The sequence below is a fragment of the Myodes glareolus genome, chromosome X (assembly GCF_982192425.1).
Source record: "Myodes glareolus chromosome X, mMyoGla1.1, whole genome shotgun sequence".
Classification (NCBI taxonomy): Eukaryota; Metazoa; Chordata; class Mammalia; order Rodentia; family Cricetidae; genus Myodes; species Myodes glareolus.
Window position 1 is genome coordinate 89,454,157 of NC_142053.1, and position 11,133 is coordinate 89,465,289.

At 42.2% G+C, this 11,133-nt stretch overlaps 1 pseudogene; it reads left to right on the plus strand.

The window, feature by feature from the left end:
- The first annotated feature begins 9,112 nt into the window (after positions 1 to 9,112).
- Positions 9,113 to 10,000, plus strand: LOC146889124 (Y-box-binding protein 1-like; annotated as a pseudogene).
- Positions 10,001 to 11,133: the final 1,133 nt, after the last annotated feature.

Here is an 11,133-nt window from a genome sequence, read left to right on the forward strand (position 1 = left end):
AGGTATGGGCCAGGATGTGTTCACTAGGAGAGGTGGAGCAGTTATTTTGACAACTCATCAGTAGGGAAATGGGGTGGATTACCGGGTTTCAAAGAAACTGGACTGGTCTTTGATGGGGTGGAAGCCTTCCACCAGAGGAGTGGGCCTGGATATGGTGACAAGGAGAGTAAGGGCAATTGGAATAAGGTTCTCAAGAATGGGCATGGTGAGGGCAGTCTTACCTGGGATTCAGGATGCCAGCCTGGCCTCTGGTGGAACAGGAGGCCTCTCCCAGAGTTCTGGGGCAAGATATGGTGGCAAGTAGTGGATGAAAAGTTGGGGTTAATCCAACGCCTTAGACCGCTCGGCCACGCTACCAAAAAGAGGAATACGATCCTTCATCTGGCAATAGAGGGAGATAAAGATGGGGTCCCACGTTGGAACACTGGACTTAACTCCCTAGGTCCAACCGAGAAGCAGCAGGAAGAAGAACGTGAGCAGGGAGGGCAAGATCAGAGGGAACCTTCATCTGGCGATGGATGGCGATGCAGACGGAGACCCACATTGGAGCACCGGACTGAGCCCCCCAAGGTCCAAAGGAGGAGCAGAAGGAGGAAGAACTTGAAAAAGCAAATCAGAACGGCAAGGGGAGCGATCACCCACTGATACAAGGCGACTGATCTAATGAGAGTTCACCAAGGCCAGTTGACTGGGACTGAAGGAGCACTTGATCCAACCAGATTTTCTGGAGGAGGCTGGATTCTCTGAATGTGGCTGGCCCGAAGTCTTTCTAAAAAGCCATTGACAATGACTCTGGGACTTGTTTCCTCAGCATATTCTGGATTTTTGGGGATCCAGTCTGATTAGATACTCACCATCCTGGTCCTGGAGGGAGCGGGGAGGAACTTGAACTCTTAGGGATGGAGAGGGAAGAGGAGAAGGAGTGGGGGGAGTGGGAGGGTGTTGGGAGGAGGGGCGAAAATGGAACCTTTTATATTTTAATAAACTTTGAAAAAAAAAAGAAAAGTTGGGGTTTTGTTGGGAAGACACCAGCAGATTTGGGGAAGTTATCAAACTAGGTTTTCTTTCATGAGACAGGGGGAGGCACAACTCATTAATCAGGGCATCTCTACTTCTCTATCCACCTTCTAGACAGTTGACTTTTGTCTTTAATAACAGCCTTACCCTTCCCAGGACTTTAAACAATGGTCAGGAGTCTTCATTTGATCTTGAAAGTCTTGGACCTCATTTGGTCATTCCAGTTTCCTGTTCTCAGAGACATGGTGTGTGCTCTTGGTCAAATCAGAAAACAGGGCCTGAGGCAAGCAGTTCGGCAAGCCAAAAAGTCACCTTTGTCAGGAGAAAAACTTTGTCCTGCAGCTGCCTAGATTGCACCTGGAGCTACTGCTCTTACAACTATCTGTCACAGGCATTCAGGCACAAGGTCTTCCTGTCTAAATGTGGCGACTTCAGTGAACATCTTTCCCCAGCTTCTCCAAATTCTCCAGAGCAGGGCAGATCAGGGTGAGAAATTTGCTTCTTACCTCCACCTCTCAACTCAGAATATTGTGCCTTGGTCTGAATTGGACGTGGTAAAAGCAAAACTCAGTACACAATGTCTAACAAGAGGGGTGCCTGAGTGAAGAAGACATGTTTGGGAAGGAGAGAAGCTGTCAACTGAATCTGTGGGAACTTTTAGTAACAGGAAATGTGACCAGTTAGTTCCTTCGAGTATGGTCCCATCCAGGGTTATTTGTATTATCTGCTCATGACTCAGTCACTGTCCCAGGGTCAGGGCTACTCCAGAGTTTGCTGTCAAGATCAGAGATGGATGCACTTGTAGTTCATAGCTGTGGGAAGCTACTCCTAATCCTCAAAGTGGAAAGCAGGGCCATAAATCTGAGCTGTTCACTGCTAACAGTGAAGATAAAACATATTCATAGAAAGTGAACATATGAGGGAAATATGACTCAGAATGTAGAAAATATACATTGCAATAAACAGATACATACAGCTGCAGCCATCAGGATTCTGATGTCTAATTCATTTTTAAAGGAAAGTTCAATAAGAAGATAAAGAAAAGAGGCTACTCCCTAACTCTAACCCTGAGGCTGGTGGAGAAGCCACTCCATACAGAAACACAACTCTCATCTCTCAGACGACAGGCTCTAGTTTATTCTACACCCACATATGAATGACCATAGCATTTGACCTCAAATTCAGATAACCTTAAATTCCATGTTACAAAGTGGGCACTAGTTCATTATGTTTTATAATGCCAGAACAAAGAATAATAGTCAAGAGCCAAACCATTTTGAAATACATTGTAAAAAATATGTCTGCAGATTGCAACAAAGAGAGGAATTCTGTGCTATGGGCCTGAGATGTCATCTAACACTGAAAAGCCCCTAACTTGGTGCCATCCATTAGTTAGTTAATACATTTCCAAGTCACCTGCCAGTCACAGGATGTGAGGTCAGGCACAGGGCTGGTCTGTGAATGTCTACCATGGGGGACTAAGATATCCCAAGATGAAGTGTGCTCTGAGCTGCAGTGTCCCAAGCTCTCCACTATTACAGAAATTCTAATCAGTAGGTAGGCTTGCAGAAGGTTCAGAGTAAGCTGCTGTCCTTCCAGGAACTTTTGTTCTCAGTAGGGAACTGATCCTGAGAAACTCGACACTCCATTCTTGCTGCTAGGGAACACCGTAATATTTAGAAATAATTTTATATCTTTTTTTTTAAGACAGGGTCTCACTAAGTACCTTTGCAGCCTATCCTGAAACTCTCTCTGTCGATCAGGCTAGCCTCAGACTCACAGAGATTCATCTGCCTCTGCCACCCAAGTGCGGGATTAAATGTCTGGTTCACCACTGACCGGCTACATCAGAACTATTAATTCTCCAGGTTGCAAAAAGACCCCAATCCAGTGACTATGTGAATGGCTGACCTGAGAGCAACGTGGATTGACTGGTGGTGGACTGGACACAACTGTACTTAGGCAAACACTGGGGTATGCTGGGAAAAGAAGCCTCGGGTCTCCAAGATGACACACAAGTGAAGCTGTTGGTAACAAATCCTTTTGTCTCCAATGACAACCTCGGCTTGATGGTAGGGACCCACATGGTATTAAGAAGGGAAACAACTACCGAGGGTTTTAATCAGACTTGTACATGTGCACCATGAGAAGCCCACAGGCATGAATAAAGGCATACACACAGACACAAAGACACACATGTTGACAAGTATTTAAATAGATAAGTAAATGTAGTATTTGGGGGAGGGGGCTAGGAGAAACTTTCTTGTATACAGCAGAAGGATGAATTCTGTTTTGTATCCATTACTAATTCTGTTTTCTATATACCAATAATAATCAGGTTCAGGACAATATTATGGGAAAGTCCCATTACAATAATCTCAAAATAATGAATAAAATAACATTAAATCAAATTAAACACCTAGGAATAAAATTGTGGCTTGCTTGATTTTTCATTATTATATTTTTATTGTTTAAAACAATTTTTAAATTTAAATATATTTGATCATGTTCTCCTCCCCCCAACTACTTCCAGAACCTCTCTCTCTGCCAGCCTACCCAACTTTTAGGTTTTTCTTCAGAAAAACCCAAATCAAAAAGTAACTACAACAACAAAACCTGCCAAACCAAGAAAACAACACCCCAAAAGAAACAAAAACTAAAACAAAAGAAGCCACCAAACTGCAAACAAAATTTCAAAGAGCACACAAAAATCTTTGGAGTCCATTATATCGTTTCAACTACTCCGGAGCATGAGACCTGTCTTGGAATGTCTTATATACCCAGTGTCACTGCAGTGTAGTGACCTGAGTTTCATCTCAGAACAGGTGTGCCAGTGCGGTTGTTACTCTTTATCATATTGACTCACTTTACATTTATTCATTCTTTCATTCATTCATTCATTTTTTAAAACGATATACCAAAATAAAGTATAATAAGACAAAACAAAAAATATCACATTAAAGTTGGACAAGACAAACCCACAGAAGTAAAAGTGCCAAAGAAAAGGCACAAGGATCAGAGACTCACGTGTATGCTCACTTAGGAATACAGTGAAAACAGTAAACAGGAAGCCACAATACATGCACAAAGTACCTGGTGCAGACCCGTGCGGTGTCTATGCATTCTGCTTCGGTCTCTGTGAGTTCAGAGGAGCTCTGCTCACATTGATTTAAAGGGACTTCTTCTCTTAGTGTCCTCCTGCCACGCTGACTCTTGTATTCTTTCTGCCCCCCTTCCACTGGGTTACAATGGGAGAGACGGTGAAAATTAAGGACCAATTGAGGGCTATTTAGAAAGCTAAAACAGTAGAAACTTCCTCAAATATATATATATGTGATGGTGACTGAAATGAGATCCCCCAAAATAGGAGAGACAGAACCCCAGCTGCCCATCTCTTATCACCAAAGGAAGCTTCCAGCATTGGGGATAGGGTACAGCTAATAGAGTTGTTGGCCAAGTGGCCCCATCAGAATTCCTAAAGAACCCAGGCTGTTGCCAAGAATATAGGTGCTCTCCACAAACTGACATCTTGGAGTGATCTTAACAGAGGCGAACACTTCCACAATCAAATCTTTAAAATTCTTACAGAGGAGCCTTAAGAGATAGGACAGACTGGGAGCTCCATCACTGTTGATGCTGAGAGAAAATGGTCCCAAGTTCAAGTGCAATTTTGAAACAAAGTTCAAATTACATGTTTCAAAACAAAAAGTAAAAATCATGATTAGGAACCATAGCTGAGTGATCAAAATCTCACCTGTCATGTATAAGGTATCAGGTTCAATTCCTGTTCTCTGTCTCTGTCTCTCAGTCTCTCTCAGAAACACACACACAGGAGCATAAGAAAGTAATTCAATGTGACGTTAGAAGGTGGGAAGATCTCCCATGTTTATGGATTGGCAGAATTCATATGGCGAAAAGCCTATAATACAAAAAGCAGCACATATTAAATATAACATCCTTCAAAATCTTGGTAACATTTGTAATCAGAGAAGGAGAATAGACAGCTCTAGAACTCAAGTGTAAGAACTGAGACAAAAGTTAGACAGAGCATTTCCTGAGTGGAATAATCCTGAGCATCACAACAAACTTCCGCACAATTATGCCCCAGAGGATTAAAGACCAAACCAGGATAACAGTGAGAATAAAGGAGGACATGTAGATCCCAGAACAGGATCGAAGTCCAGAATTACACCCATGTAACTACAGCCACCCCATCTTGCCAGAGGAAGAAACGACAAATGTTAAAGGAACAACAGAGTCCTCAAGGAATCTCACTGGCAAACTGGGGTTCTGCATGTGGGGGAATGAAAGTAGGTCCCTGTTTCTCATGCTGCTCAAAAGTCAGTGCAATGTCATCACAGACCTTAATATAGGACCCAAACTCTGAACCCGCTAAAGGAAACATTTCAAGGTTTAGGCATCGACAAAAACGTCCTGAAAAGACTCCAACATTTCAGGAAATGAAAGCAAGTGTGGACAAATGGGACTCCGTGAAATGATACAGCTCCTGTCAAGAAAAGCGCTTCGTTTAATGGGGTGAAGCCACAGCCTATAAGAAGGGAAAAATCTTTGCCACCTATGCATCTGAGAGGAGTTTAGTGTTTAGAGTTAGTAAAGAACTGAATGACTTGGACACCCAGCCCAAATAAGGCAATCAATAAATGCACAAATGAAATGAGCAAACAATTCTCCCGAAGTTAAGTATAAACGGCCAATAAGTTGATGAAAACATTGAACAAGTTTAGCCATCAGGGATACAGAGCTCAAAACCACATTGCAATTCCATCTCACCCTGGTCAGAATGGCATACTCATTAAGAATACAACAGCAATGCTGGCAAAGATCCTGGGGAAAGAACACTTACGGGCTGCCAGTGGGAATTTAAATCAGTCCAGCCTCTCTGAGCATTAGTACCAAATTTCCACTAAGAATAGGACTACCATGAAATCCAGCTGTAACTCTCCCAGGAATGTACCAAAAAGGATCCGTGTACTACAGACATGCAAGTGTATGTGTATCTACAACAGTCTCGTTTACAGTAGCCAGGCCATAGAATCAGCGCCGTTGTCCATCTACAGAAGAACGGATGATGTAAAGGGAATACCAACATACAATAGAAGTCTGTTCAGATGTAAAGAAATAAACTTTGTGATTCCGAGGGAAAGAGATATAACAACAGTCAGGAAAATAAGAATCCTGTAGTTTTGTTCATTTACAATCTCTCATTCTCTCCCTCTTCCAGCTCCCCCCTCTATGTTTCTATCTATGTGTATCTATGTGTCTGTCTATATTATATATATATATATGTATATATATATATATATATTATTTGTCTACCTATCAATCATGATGTGTGTGTTTGACGGCAAAGTATGCCAAGGTCTAGTTGGCCATGGAAATGGAGTAGAGGAAAGGAAGTAGAGCCATGAGTTGGTAATGGCACAAACCAGATTGACAGAACTTGCGAGTTTGAATGGAGCTCATCACTCTGTGCAAGGACTCTGAGGCAATCACCTTTAAAATGACTCCAGTGTTACGTTTGCCTTTTTATTTGGCTGTTGACCAATGAAATCATTAACTCACCACTGACTTTCATCGATGTTTCAAGTTTATGAAGTCTATGAATACAGTTATGTTATCTAGTGTTTGTGATTTAAATCCTTTCTTTCTGTCATATTTGATATCCAGTGTAGATGAACATATTTTCTATTGTTTCTTAAGTATCTTTTCAAATAAAACAGCAATAAAGAAAAGCAAAAACTGACAAACAACTTTATCCAAAGCCTGGTGTGACAGACTGAACAACTTGGCTTAGCTCAAGCATCTACTAGCTTTCTAGTATTAAATTTGCCCGAAGTTTCTTTCTTTATACAAACATTTACTGTGTTACTGTTTTCTGAGAATTTCTTTTGAAATGTATGTTGTGTCCACGTTTTCCACCTCCAACAACTCCCCTCTCTTCCACTCTTCACTTCCTCATAAGTTGGTAACTTCTTTTTTAATTAGAGAGAGAGAGAGAGAGAGAGAGACAGAGAGAGAGAGAGAGGCAGAGAGAGAGAGAGAGAGAGAGAGACAAAGATAGACTTAGAGATAACCATCCTGCAGAGTTTATATAGTTATGCTCATATGTATTTGTGTTTGTTTAAGGTTGAAATCTTTGTATAGGAGAAACTATCAGGTAGTTTTCTCTGGGAAGACCAATCCTCCTTTTATCTACTATGAATTCCCTCAGCTCTTCTTCTAGGGCTGGGCCTTGTGAGAGTTCCCTCAGACATGGTGGGCGCTGACTGGTGTTAGCAATGTACAGGACATGCTTAGCCAATCATATTGTTAACATTACATGGCTGACACTCTTGTCACACAGAGAAGACACAGTCTTCCAGAAGTCTTCCTGGTCCTCGAGCCTTCCAATCATCCCCCAAACTATCCCATGTCCCTGTTGTGTGACAAAACTTTGCCCGGGAAGGCCCGACATTCATGTCTATTCTCCCCTCCATAAGAAACCCATGACACAGGAAATTACAGCTTCCCACAACATCCAACCTGGTGAAACAATGAGTGCTCTTGTGCTTACTTACAGGAATATGGGGAAGGGGTTACTTACAGCAGCAGAAATGACTCAAAGACAGTTGCATCACCAAGGTCCACCTCAGCTTCAGTGACAGCTCACAAAGCTGGGAACCCGGACCACACTGCACAGCCTGCAGGCAGCTCATCAGTTTGGAGAATGGCCCTTCAGACTGACTCATTGGTCTAATCTCTTCCAGGCAATTCAGCTGGTTTCTGGTTCCTCCAGGCCATTGGTCTGGACTCTGACTCTCTTTGCTGCTTGGCTTGTCTGTAAGACATTCTCAGCTTTTATTGTTTACCCTGGCAGAGAGGACTTTAGTGAATCCAGTCAGCTTCTGGAACTTTCTGAGACTGCTTTGAGATACTGCCTCACATTGTCCTCCCCCGTGAACCCAGTAAAGTCTACCCCAAGATGTGTTATGAGTCTTATGTGTAGGGTTGTATTGTAGATGAACCGATCTGGGATGGGAACCACGGGATCAGTGGTTCTCTGCATTTTGAACATTTGTTGGTTTCTGTCTTTATTGATCTCTCATTCCTGCAGAAGAAGCATCTTTGATGAGGAATGAGAGCCACATATTTACCTATGGACATAAAGATGGGTGTTTAGAATGCAATTGGGAATTACGCTGATCCAGGAATGTGGCAGGAACAGGTTACTTTTAAGGGTCTATGTCCTTACCAGCCATGGGGAGTTGGCTAGGTGTATAGTAACAGACATGAAATCTCCTATTGAGTAGATCTGAGGTTAAACTAGGTGTTCTTGGTTACTCCTAAGACAAAGTTGCCAGTCTTTCACTCTTGGGTATGTATGTCCATACTGGTCATTCTTATGGCAAGCATGCTTTACTCAAGGCTAGGAGAATCAATTGCCTTTTTTTCTCTTGGCAGCTTGCACAGTTCTTTTGTGAGCTATCAGCTAGACTTCATAGGGTAGACCCCAGGTCAATTCCTCCAAGTCCTGTGTTTGAAGATTGTGGAATCTTATGCAATGTGGATTTATCTTCTAGTTACAGGAGGCAACATTTTCTTTGACTGATGAATCTATTTCTGTTTTCTTGTCTTAGTACCTGAGATTATCTCTTTCATTTCTTGTACTCTTTTTGAGATTTTTGGACCTCTATTTTCGATCTGTTTACACAGATTAGTCATTTTCAGAATTACCTCAATTAGTGTTTTCTTTATTGCTTATATTTCAATTTTCATGTCTTAAATAGTTTCCTTCACCTGTTTGGATTTTTCTTGAATTTCTTGACCTTCATTAAGGGATTTGCTGGTAACCTCCAAATATGTGATTGTGTTTTCTTGATTTATTTAAGGCTACCTTTCTTCTCTGTTTAAAGGCCTCTATCTTCATCACAAAGTTTGTTTTAAGATTATTTTCTTGAGGTCAATGGACACCGGGAATGGAGAGCAGGCCCCCGAGAGCCCTGAGAGCACCGCTGGGGCTGCTGACCTAGTCATCAGTACACCACTGCCAGAGACAGAGCAGTCCCTGCTGACCGGAGTCACCACTACAGCAGCCATGAACAGTGAAGCCAAGACCCTGCAGCCAGCTCCTGCCCCTGGTGCCATCTTAAGGGCTGTAGACACCAAGCCTGGCTCTATGGGCAGCAGCACGGGCAGTGACGTCCCAGGTATTCTCACTTAGGCAGGTCTGGTCGGCAGGGACTAGAAGGTCATCGCAAGGAAGGTTGTGGATACAGTAAAATGGTTCAATGTAAAGAAGGGTTACAGCTTCATCAACAGAAATGACACCAAAGAAGACATATTCGTACACTAGACTGCCATAAAAAAATAACCCCACGAAGTACCTTTGCAGTGTAGGAGACAGAGAGTCTGTGGAGTTTGATATTGTTGAAGGAGAAAAAGGTGCAGAGGCAGCAAATGTTACAGACCCTAGTGGAGTTCCAGTTCAAGGCAGTAAATATGCATCAGATCATAACCAGTATAGAAGCTATCCAAGTCATAGGGGTCCTCCACTCAATTCCCAGCAAAATTATGGGAATAGGGAGATTGGGGAATGAAGGAGCAATCAGAATTTGCTCATGAAGGCTAAGCTCAACAAGACCAGCAAAGACAAGTGATGGACGATGCTGTCCAACAGGGTACAAACGAGAGATGTGTACCAGGGAGACTGCATATGTATCGCAATTACAGACCACAGTTCCGCAGGGGCCCTCCTCACCAAAGACAGCCCAGAGAACACAGCAATGAGCAGTATGAGAAAAATTAAGAAGAGGAGACACAAGGTCAGCAACCAGTTCAACATCATAATCACTACAACATCTATCACCACCGAAGACTCCCAGAGAACCCCAAGTCATAGGGTGACAAAGAGATATCAAAAGCATCAGATCCACCTGATAAGAATCTGTCTACTCCCAAGGCTGAGCAGGGCATGGCTGAATAAAGGCCAGCTTACCATCTATACCATCATGAGGCTTGGTTATCCGACAAGAAGTGAATATGAAATACCACCAATAAGGAATGAACATCAAGTGCTTGCTTTTGGACAGTTGCCCGGATACAGTATAAATATCAGCATTAACTATGCAGCGTGTTTTTGCCTAACAAATGTGTTGGGTTTTTTTTTAATGTTTGGTATTTCTCAATACACCTTTAATGTTCTTTAAATTATGACAACAAACTGCCAACAATTCTTATTAAAGGTCTTAAATACTAATTCAAAAAGATCAATTTATTGTGCTTAGGCTGTGTTAGAATATTCAGGGCATGCTATATTAATGGCTGGACTCTGTGGTGACATGGTACCCTGGGTTTGAGATATAGGATGGCTTCTGGTGGGCTAGGAGCATACTTGCCAGGTTAGGGAGTTGACCTAATCTATAAATGTGATAGCTTGAATATGATTGATCCTCATATTCTCATGGGGAGTGGCATTAATAGGAGGTGTGGGTTTGTTGGAGTGTCTATGGCATTTTTGGAGGACGTATGTCACTGTGGAGTGGGCATGACCATGATTTTATTTAGAATAATTTGGACTATGTTACTTTGGGTTATGGAAGCATGAAAAACTTTAAGTGTTGCTTAATGGGCCATACTCGCAGGAGAATGGAAGACAGTGGTGGGAAGTGTTGTTTGAAGTATTAGGTGCTCACTCAAGGAATGTCAGAGGAGAAGAATTTGAGTACATTGCCTAAGATGATTCTAGTAAAATTTTGGTGAGTTAAGTGGCTGTATTTTACCCTTGTCCAAAGAATTGTCCTGAGGTTCTTTTGAATTAATTCCATAAACAAAAGACATCTCAAAACAGTGTAGTATAGACTTGCCATGTGGTTATTACTGGTAACTCTAATGAAGATTTATGAAGAGAAGGAGTAAGCTGAGCTGAGACAATTTCAAAATGTCAATTTTGAGGAGAAAAAGAGCACCAGGAAATGGAATACTGTTATGTTGTGTTTTCAAGGAAAAATGGGCTCAGAAATGGAATAGAGAGAGTGGTAACCACAGGGCCAGGTCTCACCCAGAAAAGTTTCCAACTTGCGAAAAAGAACTAAGAACAGTTTATAGCCAGGTCTGATG